Source organism: Myxocyprinus asiaticus, chromosome 8 (genome assembly GCF_019703515.2).
Source record: "Myxocyprinus asiaticus isolate MX2 ecotype Aquarium Trade chromosome 8, UBuf_Myxa_2, whole genome shotgun sequence".
NCBI classification, from domain to species: Eukaryota; Metazoa; Chordata; class Actinopteri; order Cypriniformes; family Catostomidae; genus Myxocyprinus; species Myxocyprinus asiaticus.
Window position 1 is genome coordinate 47,893,868 of NC_059351.1, and position 20,019 is coordinate 47,913,886.

At 36.8% G+C, this 20,019-nt stretch overlaps 1 pseudogene; it reads right to left on the minus strand.

The window, feature by feature from the left end:
* LOC127444792 (TBC domain-containing protein kinase-like protein) overlaps positions 1–20,019 on the minus strand; it is a 70,704-nt pseudogene that overhangs the window by 34,131 nt on the left and 16,554 nt on the right.

Genomic DNA, 20,019 nt, shown 5'->3' on the forward strand with positions numbered 1-20,019 from the left:
CCATCGCGGGCGAGACCGGAAAACTGTTTTTATCCATTAAGAGTCAAAGAACGCGGGACTGTTTACGAGCCGTCCACCACGTCTCTGAGTGATAAACTAACAGCTGCTTTCTCTCCCACAATCGCGAAATCAGCTTTAGGGCTGTCACTTTATTCTCTCTCTCTCTCGTACTAACCACACACACACACACATCCACACACACACCTTATGTGTTATAGGATTATTTTAGTTTCCATATCTAATCATATCACTGTTTAGTTTGTAGTTGTAAGTCGGAAGTTTATTGACTGCATTGTATTAATTATTAATTGATATTACTGCATAAATAAACTTTGTTTATATTACAAAGAGAAGTGTTTTGGTTTGTTTTGCATACACCTGTGTCATGCTGACGGGATGTCAGTGCTCAGATTCAAGCCTTCATTCATTGTTTTTTTTCCCGAAAATTGATACTCTTCGGATGTCGATTTTCCTAAGAAAACAATCTAATATTGAGACTGTTATACTATCTGGTTATTAGTCCCTGATTCCAGGGTGGTGCCCCATCAATGTTAATCCTTATTAATATTCTATTGATATTTGATAATTGATAATTATCTTTGATGATTGTTGAATTTGAATGATCAATAAGCTAGTGTTAATTTTAATTAATGTTTCATCGATGTTAACAATTAACGATTATCTTTGATAAATGTTGATTTAAAGGATTAAAAAAAGCTAACATTGATTCTCATCAATGTTCTATTGATTTTAATAATTAATAATTGTCTTTGATAATTATTAATTATTGCTAATAACCAAACCCGCTCCTAAACATAGCGCACTACATTTACTGGAGCCCCATATGAGGTTTTAATGAGTTAGATTCAATTAATTAATTTAAATATTAATTAATAACTAAATAAATAATTATTAATTATTTCTGATAGTAACACTGATCTAAACAACCAGTAAAGCCCTACAAGGCAAAACACATTTCTTTTATTTCTTATGGGATTCATATTCAACTGTAGGTTATAACAGAATGGCACAATCATAAAACAAAACATGGCAACAAAGAAGAAAATGAAATGACCCCTGTTCAAAAGTCTGCATACCCTTAGTTCTTAATACTGTGTATTGCCCCCTTTAGCATCAATGACAGCGTGCAGTCTTTTGTAATAGTTGTCAATGAGGCCCCAAATTCTTGCAGGTGGTATAGCTGCCCATTCGTCTTGGCAAAATGCCTCTAGGTCATGCAAAGTCTTTGGTCGTCTTGCATGAATTGCACGTTTGAGATCTCCCCAGAGTGGCTCGATGATTTTAAGGTCAGGAGACTGTGATGGCCACTCCAGAACCTTCATATTTTTCTGCTGTAACCACTGGAGGGTCAACTTGGCCTTGTGCTTCGGGTCATTGTCGTGCTGGAAAGTCCATGAGCATCCCATGTGCAGCTTTTGTGCAGAAGAATGCAAATTGTCTGCCAGTATTTTCTGATAACATGCTGCATTCATCTTGCCATCAATTTTCACAAGATTCCCTGTGCCTTTAGAGCTCACACCCCCCCCCCAAATCATCAGTGAGCCACCACCATGCTTCACAGTGAGGATGGTATTCTTTTCACTATAAGCCCTGTTGACCCCTCTCCAAACATAGCACTTATGGTTGTGACCATAAAGCTCTATTTTGGTCTCATCACTCCAAAGGCGTGTCAAGGTGTTGTCGGGCATATTGTAACCAGGCTTTTTTGTGGCATTGGTGCAGTAAAGGCTTCTTTCTGGCAACTCGACCATGCAGCTCATTTTTGTTCAAGAATCGTCATATTGTGCTCCTTGAAACAACCACACTGTCTTTTTCTAGAGCAGCCTGTATTTCTCCTGAGGTTACCTGTGGGTTTTTCTTTGTATCCGAAACAATTCTTCAGGCAGTTGTAGCTGAAATCTTTCTTGGTCTACCTGACCTTGGCTTGGTATCAAGAGATCCCCGAATTTTCTACTTCTTAATAAGTGATTGAACAGTACTGACTGGCATTTTCAAGGCTTTGGATATCTTTTTATCTCCTTTTCCATCTTTATAACATTGCATTACCTTGTTACGCAGGTCTTTTGACAGTTCTTTTCTGCTCCCCATGACACAGTATCTAGCCTGCTCAGTGCATCCATGTGAGAGCTAACAAACTCATTGACTATTTATACACAGACACTGACTGCAATTTAAAAAGCCACAGGTGTGGGAAATTAACCTTTAATTGCCATTTAAACCTGTGTGTGTCACCTTGTGTGTCTGTAACAAGGCCAAACATTCAAGGGTATGTAAACTTTTGATCAGGGCCATTTGGGTGATTTCTGTTATCATTATGATTTAAAAAGGAGCCAAACAACTATGTGATAATAAATGGCTTCATATGATCACTGTTCTTAAATAAAAGACAGTTTTTTTGCATGATCAGTCATATTTTCAAAATCAACGCCAAAATTTCACAATTTCTGCCAGGGTATGCAAACTTTTGAGCACAACTGTATATATATATATATGTTAATCTATATTAAGTATGGAGGTATGCGGTACTACAATGTTATAATTTTGATAAAAATGAAAATAAAATACAATACAATTTTATAATTGTGTTAAGAACATTCGACACTTTGAATTTGTTTTTCTGAAAAAGAATGTGAAAGTGCTACAGTACAAAAAATTGTTAACTAGTAGTTTCTTCACCATGTATGGTAAAATACACAATACATATTACAGTAAAATACTGTAATTTAAAAGAAAATGATTTTTAGAACTAAAAAGTATGATTTCCTCATAGTTTACAGTGAAAATGTATATTATGTTTAACAAGACAGACGTGTTTTATTTTTTTTATTTTTTTTTAAAGTAAACTATAATTAAAATTGCAGTGATAAGCAATAATTGGGTTTTCACAGAAGTAAAAAATAAAAATAAATAAATAAACGTTGCATACCCTAATATTTCGTTGGACTGCCTTTAGGTTTGATTACGGCGCAAATTCGTCATGACATTGTTTTTGACAACCTTATGCAATGCCACAACATTTATTTTCATCCAGAGTTGCATTAATTTTTGGCCGAGATCTTGAATTGATGACGGGAACACCTCCGAACAACTCCGTAAAGTCTTCTCCAGCACATCCCAAAGACTTTCAATAGGGTTAAGGTCAGGACTTTGTGGTGGCAATTCATGTGTGAAAACCATTACTCATGCTCCCTGAACCACTCTTTCAAAATTTGAGCCCGATGAATCTTGGCATTGTCATCCTGGAATATGCCCGTACCGTCAGGGAAGACCATTGATGGGATAACCTGGTCATTCAGTACATTCAGGTACTCAGCTGACTTCATTTTATTGCCACATAATGTTGTTGAGCCTAGACCTGACCAATTGAAGCAACCCCAGACTATAACACTGCCTTAAATCCAAACGGCGACTTTTGCAGTGTATGTGTGTGTGTGTGTGTGTGTGTGTGTGTGTATTTTTTTTTAATGTGTACTGTGATCTAAAAAATGAAGAAAAAGACTCCATGTACCAGGTTTGTTAGGATACAGGCTTCCCCAAGGACATTTAATAACTTTTTAATATGCATAAATATTTAAATGCCTCTTCAAGATGTCAATACTTTGTCTGTCTTCACTCCACCTCACAGAGACACCAAGCGACATAGAGGGAAAGAGTGAAGACAACAATCAATTCACAAAAGGCATGAATGTTGCATGAAATGACACCTTCCCCCAGCTCAGCATTTCCAATGTTGCCTAGACAAACTCCATCCAATCAAAAGAGGAATCTGGCTATGCATTCCATATTCTTTAAATCTTCCACAACCTTTAAAAACAGCTTTCGTCACAGTATTAGCTGCAGATGTTTTTTTGGACATTGATATCCACATTCACATGCGAGAGAAACAGGCGTGGAAACATGCATGAAGAAGCCATCTGGATTCAGTGATAAAGCGGGATAAGAACTGAGTGACAGACTACTAAGAACTGAATGACAGACTACTAAATTTTCCCAATGCCATCAGCCAGGCTAGAGCTTATGAAAACACCCCTTGAAAGCATGTGGAATAGAACGACCTGACCGGACAGATAACACAACCCAAATGTAGCGTTAGCCTATGTCATTAGCTGAGGATTAGAGCTATTTTAACATTAACATTAAGGATACATTATAGATTTGTGATTATGTACCTTTTGATGTAGGTAGAGGGACTATTCATTTATGTACATTTTTGTAGTATTCAAGGAAAGAAGGACAGCATGTACATAATTATGTAATTTTGTTGTGGAATGACCTGCATTTACACAATGAAGAAATTAGCAATGTTCTCCCAAACAGATGAGGTTTTTATTTGCTTTTGAAAAAAACTAATATCTGTGAGCATTATTCTAAACAGCACTCAGAGGTGCATGAGGAGCCCAAATTCTCTTTACAGTAGGGATTAATGTTAGTGTGTCCATTCAGAGTCCACAATACAATGATAAACTGAAAAGAGAGTAAGCATGGGCCATTTAAAACCCACTGGCTTGTGACTACATTTCATCAGCGCCATTATTTTGCACACAAAACAAGTGAATGTGAAGGGAAAGAAAAGTTGGCCTTGATACAGGTGATGACTTTTAGCTAAAACCTCTTTATGAGGGAATAAAATCAACTGAGGAGGCATATTCACCTCCAGGGCTTTTCTCAGACTTAAATAGTCTGTTTCTGTGATTGCCAACTGAACATCTGCATTTTGTGGCCAAACGTAGTCATGAATGAAAAAAAAAAAAAACAACCTCTACAATTTAATTAGTAACCTGCATAAGAGAATAAAAAGCTCACTAGCGGGTTATTGACAAGTTGAGGCACTTGCAAACAGAAGGCATGAATTACAAGGCACCATTCCACCTCCTCTATATTTAGGGCTAACATTGTGTACACAAACAGTCATGTAGCAACAAGTGGGTCAAATGTAACATTAGTACAGAAGAATGTGATGACAATGCTCAAACTCTCAATAGAAAAATGTCTTATTTCATGTTATGGGAGTTGTAGAAGAGAGACTGGCATGAATGGACCAGATTTTTACATTTTCTAAAGAAACTGTTTGTCGCTTCCTTGCACAAAATTAACCGCAATGCTGGAGTCTTCTGAGTGGTTTTAAGCATGTTGCTATGCAGTTGCTAGGGTGCTCTGAGTGTTTTTAGCATGTTGCTATGCAGTTGCTAGGGTGTTCTGGGTGTTTTTAACATGTTGCTATGCAGTTGCTAGGTTGTTCTGTATGTTTTTAGCATGTTGCTAGGGTGTTCTGGGTGGTTTTAGCATGTTGCTATACAGTTGCTAGGGTGTTCTGAGTTGTTTTTTATAGCATGATACTATGCAGTTGCTAGGGTGTTCTGTGTGTTTTTTTGTTTGTTTGTTTGTTTGTTTGTTTGTTTTTTGCATGTTGCTATGCAGTTGCTAGGGTGTTCTGGATGGTTTTAGCATGTTGCTATGCAGTTGCTAAGGTGATCGGTGTATTTTATTTTATTTTTTTTATTTTTTGGCATGTTGCTATGGACTTGCTAGGGTGTTCTGTTAGCAGGTTGCTATGCACAGGGTTCGTACAGATGCTTCAAAGTTAAATTCAAGGACTTTCAAGGACTTTCCAAGCAATTTTTTTATTTGTTTTCAAAGACTATGCTCAAGATGTCATTAAAACAAATTCTTTATTTGTTCATTTTAAATAAAAATATTTTAACCATTCAGTTAATTTATTTTTATAAAACACCACGTATTATAAGTACAACATATCTCAATATGCATCTTTAACTACATATTCTCACAGTAACAATTCTTGGTTCATTCGTGACGAAATTGATGTGCAATTGTAGTGTGCTCCCTTAAAACACACTTTGCTTTCCAACAAAAGTGAATAACTGGGTTCGTAAACAGTAGTCCATATGACTCATGTGCTGTGTTCCATGTTTTCTAAAGTCACTCAACAGATTTATGTGAGGAACTGACCCAAACTGCAAATGGGTCATTCTCACGAACCCTGTATGCAGTTACTAGGGTGTCCTGGGTGAATTTAGCATGTTGCTGTGCAGTTGCTAGGGTGTCCTGGGTGGTTTTAGCATGTTGCTATGCAGTTGCTAGGGTGTTCAGAGTGGTTTATAGCATGTTGCTATACAGATGCTAGGGTGTTCTGAGTGGTTTTTAGCATGTTAATATATGATTGCTATGGTGTTCTAGGTGGTTTTTAGCATGTTGCTATGCAGTTGCTAGGGTGTTCTGGGTGGTTTACAGCATGTTGCTATGTAGCTGCTCAGGTGATCTGAGTGTTTTTTGCATGTTGCTATGTGGATTTTAGGGTGTTTTTAGCATGTTGCTATGGAGTTGCTTGGGCGTTCTGGATGGTTTTAACATGTTGCTAAGCAGTTGCTAGGGTGTTCTGGGTGTTTTTATCATGTTGCTATGCAGCTCCTCAGATGTTCTGGGTGTTTTTAACATGTTGCTATGCAGTTGCTAGGGTGTTCTGAGTGTTTTCAACAGGTTACTATGCAGTTGCTAGGGTGTCCTGGGTGGTTTAAGAAGGTTGCTATGCAGTTGCTAGGGTGTTCTGTGTGGGTTTTAGCATGTTATTATGCAATTGCTATGGTGTTCTAGGTGGGTTTAGCATGTTGATATGCAGTTGCTAGGGTGTTCTGATTGTTTTTTAGCATGTTGCTATGCGATTGCTATAGTGTTCTAGGTGGTTTTTAGCATGTTGATATGCAGTTGCAAGGGTGTTCTGGGTGTTTTAGCATGTTGCTAAGCAGTTGCTAGGGTGTTCTGGGTGTTTTTAGCATGTTGCTATGCAGTTGCTAGGGTGTTCTGATTGTTTTTTAGCATGTTGCTATGCGATTGCTATAGTGTTCTAGGTGGTTTTAGCATGTTGATATGCAGTTGCTAAGGTGTTTTGATTGGTTTTTAGCATGTTGCTATGCAGTTGCTAGGGTGTTCTGGGTGGTTTTAGCAGGTTGCTTTGCAGTTACTAGGGTGTTCTGTGTGGTCTTATCATGTTGCTATGCAGTTGTTAAAGTGATTGGAGTGTTTTCTTTCTTTTTCTTTTTTTTTTTTTTTTGCATGTTGCTCTGCTGTTGCAAGGGTGTTCTGGGTGTTTTTGGCATTTTGCTACACATTTGCTAGGGTGTTCTGAGTGGTTTTTAGCATGTTGCTATGTGATTGCTAAGGTGTTCTAGGTGGTCTAGGTCGTGCATGTGGCCATGCAGTTGCTAAGGTGTTCTGGGTGTTTTTTAGCATGTTACTTTGCGGTTGCTAAGGTGTTTTAGGTGGTTTTAGTTGCTAAGGTGCTCTGAATGGTTTTTAGAATGTGGCTATGCAGTTGCTAGGATGTTCTGAGTGGTTTTTAGCATGTTACTATGCAGTTGCTAGGGTGTTCTGAGTTGTTTGTAGCATGTTGCTAGGGTGTTCTTGGTGGATATTTACTGACCCATGTCAAAAGTCTGTTTGAGACTTTCTGTATGTCATTGGTTGATCCTGCTTTGGCTTTGATTAGAACTATTTTAGTTTTTGGAGCAAAAAAATAACTGGCCATATTGTGTATAACATTTAAGTTACTCTATATTAACTTCTTGTTTATAGAACCATTGTTTAAAGGCAATATCACTCTCACAGTTGAGCCATTGTTCTCACTTAATATTGCAGAAATATATTTATTAATAAGTTAGAACTAAACTTTAACTCTCAGGGTACTTCCAGTAAATAATTTTGCTTACAAAAGGTTTGTCAGTAATCCCTGCTCTATATTATTAAACATGTGCAAGCAGTGATTCTTATCTATACAATAATTAAACATCCCATTGGAGGAACAGAGTACAGAACAACTGCTCCAAATCACTGTGTGTGTGTTTTGAGTGTATGTTTGACAGTAAGATACAAAGAAGATGTCGGTAACCACTGAGCAAAAATATTTTACCTATATAAGGAGTCTTCTCCCTCAGAGCTCCTTACAGACGTTCATGCAGCTTGCCAGTAAAAAGAACAGAAATATGAAATCCCTGGATCTCAACAATATCGACCCACCCAGCACCCCCTCAATATAAAACATTCTCCTTCTTGCAATGTCTTTTAAATGTTTAATGCCACTCGCTCCTCTGTGACGGGGAAATGGCCATTTGAAACAAGCGATTTGGAGACAAACGGACCGAAACAATCTCAAGATGCCAGATAATGGCTGAAAGCTATGGATGCCTGCCAAATATCAAGTTACTGCTAAAACATTCACAGTGCATGTGAGGCAGTGTTATTATCATTAATGAAAACTAAAAAACTAAATGAAAAATATTTTGTTAACTGAAATAAAGAACTAACTAACATAACTGCATAAACTGAAACTAAAATAAAATAAATTTCTATGACTCCAAAAATAACTTGAATAAAATAAAATGACCACTAATTAATTTGACCTTTTTATACACTGTATATTACAACATTTGAAACCTTTACATCCCGCATTCATTAAAGATGCAGATAGATAGTGATGGCACTAGCTAGCCCTGAGAAATGTAATGCAGTTTAACAAATTTAAATGATATTAGTTAATGCATTAACTTTGGCAACCCTTAAATATCAAAACTTTAAAAGAAATCACAGAATTAAACAAAAAACAAACAAAACACAACAAAGACAAAGAAAACCAGAGAAAGTTAATGCAGTTATATTTAAATGATATCAGTTAATGTGTTAACTTTGTCAACCCCGAAATTTTAAAATTTAAAAAGAATCACAAAACTAAACAAAAAACACAAAACAAAACACAACAAACATAACCTGAGAAATGTAATGCATTTATATTTAAAGGATATCAGTTAATGCATTAATTGCAACCCTAAAATATTAAAACTAAAAGAAACACAAAACAAAACACAAAAACAAACCAAAACACAAACAAAATAAATAAAGATAACTCGAGAAATGTAACGGCGTTATATTTAAATAATATCAGTTAATGTGTTAACTTTGGCAACCCTGAAATATTATTAAAAAAATAAATAAATAAAAAACACCAAACAAAAAACAAAACAAAACATAACAAAAAATGTTGTGGGTTGGCTATGTGGATTATGCAGAAGGACTGTGGATTTCCACAGCATAACACTACGTAGTCAGTAAGTTGACAAAAAGTTGTTTTGCTGATACAGAGATGGGGCTTATGTCTAAAAATCTCCAAGCAACATTTAAAAACCTTCCCATAAGCAACAATATGGTATGTTTGAATATAAATCTCACAAATTGTTTCAGCGAATAACAGAATCCGAGCAAAACAAACTGGCTAAACCTGTTCATGTGGGTTTGGAGCAAAATTTGGTTGAGTAAAATATGACAGAATTTTCATTTTTGCGTGAACTATCCCTTTAAAATAATGCATTACAGATTTTGACACAATTGGCAGCACAAAAACTGCGCTGCCCAAGTTAAATTGTCTTTAGGAATAAAGCTGATCAAACCCTATGTTGCGGCCAGTGGTGCATCTCTGGTGTTGTCAGGTGCATGGTAATATCTGATCTGTCCTGTTAAATCTCTGCAGCTATTTCCTGCCCTGTCAGTGACAGATACTTATTAACCACTTGCAGTCGGATCCTCTTTTGTCAAAATGTGATTTGTGTTTCGCGCCTGGCTGGGTATTTGTCTTATGACAGGATGGAGTAATGGCGTGTCTCTTGCGCTGCTGTTGAACATCACTGCCACGTCTTCAACAGATTTCTCTGTGATTGTTGCTTTCGCTATTTAGCTGATGTTAAAATTGGCTTGTTTACAACACAGCCTTTTTTGAAGACATTTCTGTCCAATCAATTACAACGTAACAGTCGGGTCATTTACAATGCCCTTGATTATACGTTTGCCGCTCATGAGATTTGAACCAAAAATCTTGGGAACTCGTTGGGAAAACCTGATGATATTTAAGGTAAAGTTCACCCAAAAATGAAAACTGTGTCATAATTTACTCACCCTCATGTTGTTTCAAACCTGTATGACTTTCTTTCTTAAACGGAATACAAAAGGAGAATTTTGAATGAATATCCCGGTCCATCTTTTCAATACAATAGCAGTTGATAGTGACTCACTTTAAAGCTTAAAAAAAAGTTTCATAAAAGTAGCTAGTGCAGCTTGTGCATCATATTTCAAGTTTTCTGAAGGCAAACAATCTAAGTAGTTTTTCAGTAAAAATCTTGACGTCTGTTGTGCATTCATAAGTGCATGATACAAGCACGGTCACAGTGGCATGCATACATGGGAACTTGCGCCGTTTTTACTGCTAAACATCGTAAGTACTCACGTGAACAGGCAAACCACTGTGAATGATTTTCTCTTAATGCGCTCATGAACGTGCGCTAAACGTCACGATTTTCACTGAAAAAATACTTATATTTTGGCTTGTTTCCCACCAAAACCCGTCATATGCTTTCAGAAGACTTGGAATATGACGCACAAGCTATATGGAATACATTTGCGATACCTTTGAGTCAAGCTTTAAAATGAGTCACAATCAACAGCTATTCATTAGATTGTGATATTCACTCTAACTGGAGTCGCTTCTTTGCCTGTCAATAATTTTTTATGTTCCAGTTTGCTGACATGTCTTTGGAGGAAGGGGAATTAATTAATTAATAAATGAACTTTTACTATCCTCAGTTTGACTGAATCCTCCCTTGTTCATATTACTCAACAAATGCATGTAACCAAGTAAACCAAGTTTTTATATCACCTTTTTCTCCCCAATTGTGAATGTCCAATTCCCACTACTTAGTAGGTCCTCGTGGTGGCGCAGTTACTCACCTCAATCCGGGTGGCAGAGGACAAGTCTCAGTTGCCTCTGCTTCTGAGACAGTCAGTCCACGCATCTTATCACATGGCTCATTGTGCATGACACCGTGGATACTCACAGCATGTGAAGGCTCATGCTACTCTCCGTGATCCACGCACAACTTACCACATGCCCCATTGAGAGCGAGAACCACTAATCGCGACCACGAGGAGGTTACCCCATGTGACTCTACCCTCCCTAGCAACCGGCCAATTTGGTTGCTTAGGAGACCTGGCTGGAGTCACTCAGCAACTCCAGGTCAGCGTCAATACTCGCTGAGCTACCCAGGCCCCCATAACCAAGTAAACTTAAAAAAGTATCTTGTCAGCTTTACTTAATGCATTTGTGTTGGGACAAAATGAATATTTTTTTTGGCATTAACTGAAACCGCAGGGATTTTTGGTTCCCAAGCATGCTTTGCACGGAACTGGATGAAGAGAGTAAATGTTGAAATTAAGTGTTATTTTATGTGTTTTTGTGCTAGATGAATACAGGGGGAGACTAATAAGTATTGTATTTAATGTTAGTTATGCTAAGATTTAGAAGATTACATTTTTTTTTTTAGAATGAATTTACACCAGAGGTGGTAGCGTGGTGATTGTGCGACCTTTACACCTCGGTTAGTAGATTCATTTTCAATAATTCAAGGATCAGAGTCCACTTATGTAGGATTTCCGTGATGTGGAAAACATGGATGGAATTACTGAATTCAGTCATAAAAGTTGCATTAGCTATAAAATGTGAAATCTCAATGAATTTGACATATTTACGACAAAAGTAAATTTTTGAATGCACAATTAAATTAATTAAAAAAAATTACATCTCAAGATGTCTAAGTGTGACTATTAAACCACAAAAGGCTGTGATTCAATGAAATAAATATATAATCTGCATGTGCTGTGTGCTTCAAAATGAATGTGTGAAGCAGTGTTAATCTCGTCAACAAAATCATTGACAAAAACGCTCGTGGACGAAGGGTTTTTTGACTTTATCAAGGATAACGAAGACGAGACAAAAAAGGCGCATCATGATGATCATAATAATTTTATTATTTTTGTTTTTATTTTTTATGCCCTTTTCTCCAAATTTGGAATGCCCAATTCGCACTACTTAGTAGGTCCTCATAGTGGCGTGATTACTCACCTCAATCCAGGTGGCGGAGGAATTGCCTCCGCTTCTCAGACAGTCAGTCCGCGCATCTTATCACGTGGCTCGTCATGCATGACACCGCGGAGACTCCGCATGTGGAGGCTCATGCTACTCTCCGCGATCCATGCACAACTTACCACGTGCCCCACTGAGAGCGAGAACCCGTAATCGCGACCACGAGGAGGTTACCCCATGTGACTCTACTCTCCCTAGCAACTGGGCCAATTTGGTTGCTTAGGAGACCTTGCTGGAGTCACTAAGCACTCCCTGGATTCGAACTCGCGACTCCAGGGGTGGTAATCATCATGACGATAATTAGACGATTTCAATAAAGCATACTGTTGACGAAATTATGATGAGATAAAAATTATACTGCGAGTTAATAACAGTGCAAGATATAAATAGAAGATACATCTTGAGAATCTGTAAATGGAAGAAGATATTAGACATAGATTCATCTAATATTTAATCCAGTATGTTGGGGATTTCTCTGCTTGAGCTGCGTGAGTTGAATACGCTGAACACAGGCATAATGAACCGCTTCAAAACGGGGTAAATACTTCATTCAAACTATTTATACATTTGTTTAATCACTATATCCACAACATACTGTATATGTAATATAACAACTTACATTTGCACAGTTTAAGGTTAACTTAAACTGTGCAAATGTATGGTTAACTTAAACTAAACGATGTGCTAGTCAGAACATGCATAATTTGCGTAATTTGTAAATACGCTGTTTCCGTATAAACACACTACATGCGATGTAATATCCTTTCACAGAAAATTAATAAGTCTCTAAAGCATGAAGAATTCAGAATACTGGCTAACTTCTAAAAAGTAGCTAATACTTCCGTCTATACATTATTATTTCAGGAGCTCAGGTTTTTCCCAACATGGACAGTATGTATATGTTTGATACATGTTTACATTAGAAAATGTTTTTAATTTTTTTCTAAATGTTTGAATATTTGATTAAAGTTTGGTCTGTTACAGATTGACACTTTTTGTCCATTTTGCACATCATCATCAACTAAACAATATCATTTTCGTTGACTAAAATTATATGTCATTTTCGTCAGAGTAAAACTGACTAAAATTTATGAATATGACAAAATATTGACTAATTTTAAAGGACATTTTCGTCAAAACAAAAAACTGTGAAAAAATAAACGCTGGTGTGAAGCCGGTCGCTCGTATGCTGAAAACACCCTCATCATGAGCATCACACGCTCTGTGTCTGTGTAGTAGAGCACTTTGAAGCGTGCAGCACATACAGACTAAATATTTATTTCAATGAAATCATTGCTTTTTGGAGTTTAATAATCACACAGGGCCATGTAGCAAACTGCTTACCTGGAGGTGAGAATCTGCTGTCAAAAACACACAGAATTTTTTTTTAATGTAGTATAATAATAATAATGTATTAAAGCACTATCTTACATCTGTGATATGCAGCACTTCATTTGACAAAAATATCTCCAGTGTTGTTTCGGATTATGCTGTGAGGATTTTGTAGAAAAGCAATTCATTTGATGAAAATAATGCAATGTTATGTTTAAAATTCTAATTAATTAAAATAATTATATTTTCAGTTGATTCAAGTTTGAAATTAATTTGATTAGACACCATTTTGATGATGAAATTTAATTAAACTGTCGAATATAGAATTTTGAAAAAATAACCCTATAATAACCACAATTATAATGACCTCTTGTGTGTTTTTGTTTAAATATTACAACCGTGTGGCGCATAAAATGTCCTGAAAATGTCCTGGAAAATTGTGCCTTGAAAAGAGTGGGAACACTGAAAGAGCAGAGCGCTGTTGTCTCGAGACACATTTTAAAAGGTTGAAGTTCTTTTTAACTTGATATGCCGTCTAGAAAACTTGGTGCTACTGCTTGAGAGGTGGAAAAAAAGATGTGGCTAGATCGTGTTTACATAGGAAAAGAAAAATGTGTTTGATGTGAATGGCCCCTAAGTCTCACAAGCATGTGATTTGAGAGCTATGGAGGGGTGGAGGGGAAGATTTTCAGCATATAACCACTTAAAAATAATACTTTTGTTCTTCTGCAAAGCTATAATATGACTTCATGAGACTTGGAATATAGCACATGAGTCATATGAACTTATTATATGGTGTATTTTTTTATTTATTTTTTTGGTCAATTTTGGAGCTCAACAACCCCAGTCCTCATTCATTTCTGTTGCATGAATTAATATTTTTGGGTGTACTGTTCCTTTAAAAGCTGTCATATAATTTCTTTCCTACTTTCTACCCTGATTTCACACTAACACACATGCCTCACTACCAAAACAAGCCTTTAGTTTACAGTTACACCTGTGTCTTTTTGGCCTGAGAGACACACTGACAAGTTTCAGGCAATTTTCCACTTTCAACCGCCATGACCGTTTTCACCGTTCCAATCTCCCAGCAGCTCTGAATGCTCGCAGCTAATTCCCTCACATTAGACTCAATCATCGTCCATCACTTCAGCCATGCCAACCTGCTCCATGCTGACAGCAATCATGGGGAATGCCAGAGCCAGCAGATGCCAGAGGAAGCTGAACCCGAGCTGTCCCGACCGGAATGCCACTCGTCATGCCACTGCAGTGCCAGCTGCCTCTACCAGCATGTCATGCAGAAAGAACGGCACAAGCCACATAACTTGTCCAGAGCTCATTGCAAACAAGTCTCAACTGAGCACAGGCAGAGAGCAGCTTATGGGGAATAAAGCACATTGTTTGACAGAGCGGAGGATAGGGTGCGCTTAACCAGACATGTGTGCATCACTTTGCTGTTTTGCAAGCACGGCTGCTGTTATTACTAAGTTTGGATCCATAGTGACTATAGCAACAAAAACTCACATATCCACACATTTATAAGAGTCCTTACTGCACTATATACAAAGAGTGTCTGTATAGTATCTTGTGGGATTGTGCACCTGGCCTTCATAGTTATCCAATAAACTCACTCATTTAAAGGGAACATATTCATACTATTCAGAGGCAAATGACTCTTTTGACCAGTGTGCACGACACACACCATGACCAGAATAGTCAGATTACGGAACGAATGACTCTTATGAGTCGGTTCTTTTGATTCTACAGTGCACGACACACACCATGACCAGTATTACCATATTCTGGTAAAATATGAAATCATTTCATAATTTGTTAACAGGCTACAGAGGGCAGTACATTTCCAAATATTTCTTTCTAAACAATGCAAAAAGCATCATTAATGGAACCATTACGAAATAAGCATTGTTAAGAGGAATTTGAATCGTAACCGGAATCGTTAAATTCCATATGATTCCAATCCCAAATATGTAAACATACAAAGCAAGCTTTACAAGTTTTGCATAAACAAACTATAACTAGTATGTATACAATGCTGTAACGCAATGTTCCCTACCCTGTCCAACCATACCATTTATTGTGTGAGGCAAAATCGGGCCATTTTAGAAATCGTTGTGGTAATACAAATGGCAAATGACAATGAGGGGGTGGGAAATGGTCATGTAAACCTAAGTTACTACTGTTTTTGACGCAAAAAAATCTTGTCTAAAATGTTAAAAGCACACAGCTTAAAAAAGATGAGAAATTTGGCAAGTGTTTTCCCATGTAATACTTTGCATCGATCATCACTTCAGCATTGGTGTTTGGCTCTTACCAGGCAGATCAGAACAGGATGCACTCATTGAAGCCACTGGCCAGCAGACGTTCTCCCAGCTGCTGTAGAATAGCCACACTGATGCAGAAAGGGAAGGAGGAGTTTCATAAAAACAGAGCGTCCCACAGGTGGAAGAAACACATCTGGGATAGAAATAGGAAAACAAATGAATTATTGCAAATGTGGTTTGTTGTCTTCACACTGTAATAATTAAAAGAATGCATACAGAATAAAATCAGCAACAAAAGCATATTGATATTATTTTAGAGGAAATGCCGGTCATAAAAACCAGGACAGTCTGATGTGTGACCATCAACAGCAGAGCATCTTGAGAATACAATTGAGTTATTACAGTTATTTGCTGTTTGTACCATAACAGACTGCACAATAAACTTGATGAAACAAAGCACATTTACTGTCCATCAGCACTTATTGTTTTGGAAATTTACTTTCTGAAGAAGAACCCTTCTTGCACATCATTATTAAAGACATTATCAAAACATTTGATATACCATTAAAGCCAATATATATAATTTACAATAAAGCATTTTACTGTAGAAAACATACATTTCAAGGAAAATCACCCCATTCGCTGTATTGTTTTCAGGAAAACAAAGAACCATCTTGTGAATCTCGCAAAATCTATCGAGAACATGTCTGCAAAAAAATTTAAAAAAAATAAAAATAATAATAATAATTATTATGTCCCTAAAAAAAAAAGCACACAAGTCCATTAAGATGATTTTGTAATGTGACATTATTTTTATTAAAATTAAAAAAACATTTCCCCCCAAATAAAAAAATAAATTAAAAATCTCATTCTCATTACCATAATGGAAAAAAGATACTACTATTTAAATTGCAAAGTATTTACACTTCACAGAAGTTAAATTTTTGTACAGCCTTTATGCAGATTTTAACAACAACAACAAAAAATATGTTATATATTTTAAAAAATAATTTGAAGATTTATGCATTTCAATTTCATAACAAAATTCCATCACATTGAACTGAGTAATCTATTCAATGTCCTGCCTTTAATTTATGCTAATTTTAATAAAAAATCATAATAATAAAAATAAAAAAAAGGAATTGCACTACACTACAATGTAATTAGATTTAGAATCTAATCAGAATCACCATAGAACATAATGGGAACTACGAAAAAGTAAACATTTGATCACATTACAGTAATAAGAATGAGATTATCATAATGTCACAATGAAAAACAATGGCTTCATTTTCATTATGCAAAATATATATTTTATTATTCTTTTGATTTTTGGGGTGATTTATGACCCTGATATGTTTTTGTGAGATCATTCACCCATATCACCATAACACTGAGCTGCATTCATTGCATATTAACATAAAATAGTTAAAGGTTACCCTCAGCTGTAGGTCTGCATTAGTCACTGATACTTACGGGTGAACATTGTAAGGAACCATGGGATAGCGTACAGCTGAAAGGAACAGAGAGAAAAAAAGAACATTCAGTCTAGAACATAAGCTATTTCTGCAGGAGCAAAAATGTGATTAATATGAATAAACAGCATGGGCCCTTTTGAAAATTCTTAATAACACACCACAGCGATTGTGAAATTCATTAGAAGAAACCTGTGTTTGTAATTCAAGCCTTTGCTTGACACCCCTATGTGAAATGAGAGGACTTGTGTGTGGGTGTGTAATGAACAGCCGACATCCCCTCATCTCTTTCTCTCCCTGTCTCCCTCCGGCACCTGTTCCAACACTTCCTCTTTTCCCATGCTTTTGCTTGGTTGCGGTTGGGTAGGATGTATAATCCATTTCAGCAGTTGATTGGTGGCTCTGCCTCAAAGGAGCTGAGGGAAAATGAAGGACGAGCATTGGACGGGTTTCAGTCTAGCCAGCACAAGTTTCCTGCTGGGAAGAGCTCCATCTCTTTCTGTGATAGACTGACCACTGCTAAACATGACAGCAGCTGCTGTGGGGTTTTTCCCTCTTAAGTTAAAGGGATAGTTCACCGGAAAATAAAAATTATGTCATTATTACTTACACTCATGTCGTTCCAAAGCAGTTTAACTTTCTTTCTTCCGTGAACACAAAAGGTGATATTTTGATGAAAATCCTTATGATGAGAGTTCACGAGAGAAGTAACGATATCTGATTTATAGACAAATCATTCTTTTGAGTTGGATCAAGAATCAATTGATTTGGTTCGCAAACCTGTGATGAATGATTCATTAATGAATCAGACTGATCCGGTTCTCTAGTTAACCTCACTGACTCAATGATTCGGTTGCAGCGGTTAACAGCTCACTGTTATGGACAATTATCAGTGAATAACGACTTAAATTGCTGTCTTTTCCACACACTAAGCTATCGTACGACTTCAGAAGACTTGGAATACAGTGCAAAAGTCATATGAACCACTTTTGTGTATTTGTTTTTTATTTATTTATTTTTTGTGATTTTTGAAGCTTGACACTCCCAGTCCACGTTCACTTTTATTATTTGGAAAAGAGTGGCCAGGACATTCATCAAAATTTCACCTTTTGTCTTCCATAAAATCAACATGGTCTTACCGTATGGTTTGGAACAACATGAGGGTGAGTAAATGATTACAGAATTTTCATTTTCAGATTTACTACTCCTTTAAGAGGCATGCATGTTGGGAAAATGTCCAAAATAACATCTTGACGCCCAAAATACTGTCTTAAAGACGATGTCAGCAACTACATAAGCTTTAGAAAAGAAATACAAGACAATAATGCCCACCATTGAGTACATCATTGATTACATCATTAACAAATGTTGAAGTGGAAAGATGTGCTATTATGACTAAGCAACTTTGTGGATGTTCGAGAGGAAAGCAAAATAAAAATCGGTTAGTTTTGGCCAAATAATGCAGGGCTATATCTAACATTATCAGAATGCCAACATGAAGCAGAACAGGAAACTAGGTCACTTTGCTGTGAATTTCATGCCTTCTGCAGCCAAATATAATAACACTCATGGAGACATTATTAAACTGAGCCAAAGCCCCCACTAACATCAGCCAAGATGAATTCATGCCTCATAGACAGTTTGATAACAACAAGATAAGTCAAGTGAAGATCAAATATTATCCCAGCTATAATGAAATTTAAAACGACAACTGTGAGGAGAAACAGCCATTGTTGTAATGTGCAAAAACAATTTTGGTATTGTGACAACCCTAACTTGCCCTGATGAATGACAGTGTGAACTATTATTTCTAAGGGTCAGAGGGTGGAGAAAGTTAATTTAAAACTACATGAAGACTGTTTTGGTGCAAGAAACAAAGCTGTCCTTTTCTGCATATCACGACACTGTTTTGCAGCCATCTTCAGCCTGTCGTGGCCCGTTCTGCATAATGGGGCGCTCCGTTTCAGCTTATCGCGGCTCATTCGGCCCCGTTTGCGGCCAGCCAACCGGGAAAGGTCCTGGTTCTCCCGATGGCCGTTCCGCCCCTGATAACCGGTGTCACAGTCTGTCTCACTCATGTTTCCTAGGACTCTTATTTTGAAGTGTTTTCCCGGACTACATTTCCCAGTATGCACTGCCCTCATCACTGCCATCTGTTCCTGATTGTTCTCACCTGTTTTCCATTCCCTCATTAGCTTTTGTATGTATAAATACCCTCTTGTTTAGTTCCTTCTTTGTCAGTTCTTGTTTGTTGTTGTTTTGAGTTCTCATTTGTTGTTTCCCTGTCATCATTTTTATTAAAGCCTGCACATAGATCCTACATCTCCTGTCTCATCTCAGCAACCATCCGTTACAACTGGAATGCAAGTAAACTTTAACCGCTTCAACTTTGGTGCATTTTTTGGCTTCCGCTTTTTTCACACCCAAATTTAAAAGCTCACCATACACACATAGAGTGGACTAGCTGCAAAAAATTGGTCTCATTTTACAGAATTTGATCATTTCACTCTTATGATGAAAAACTCATTTTAAATTTCTAATTTAATTTGTAAGCATGTAATTATGGTTCTGTTTACAGCATCTGCCTGTAAAAAGTCTTATTCATTACACTAGATGGCAGCAAGTACTAGGAAAAACAATTATTCCTCTATCACCTTCAATCACAATATACAAGTCTGAAATGTAGGTGGCGCTCTTTCGAAGCTGAGCACTCACACCATAGACATCCAGTCAATTCTGGATCACATGCATGTTCCCAACTGTTTAATTTAATTTAACTGTTTAACAGTAAAATTACTGTTACAGTAATGAGAAGCATCACTGAAAACAATAGGAACAGTAAATCTAAAACATCTGACTGTGGTGTTTATCAGTGAATATCAGTGAATAGCGACATAAATTTTGGTCTGTTCCACACACAAAGCTATCATATGAC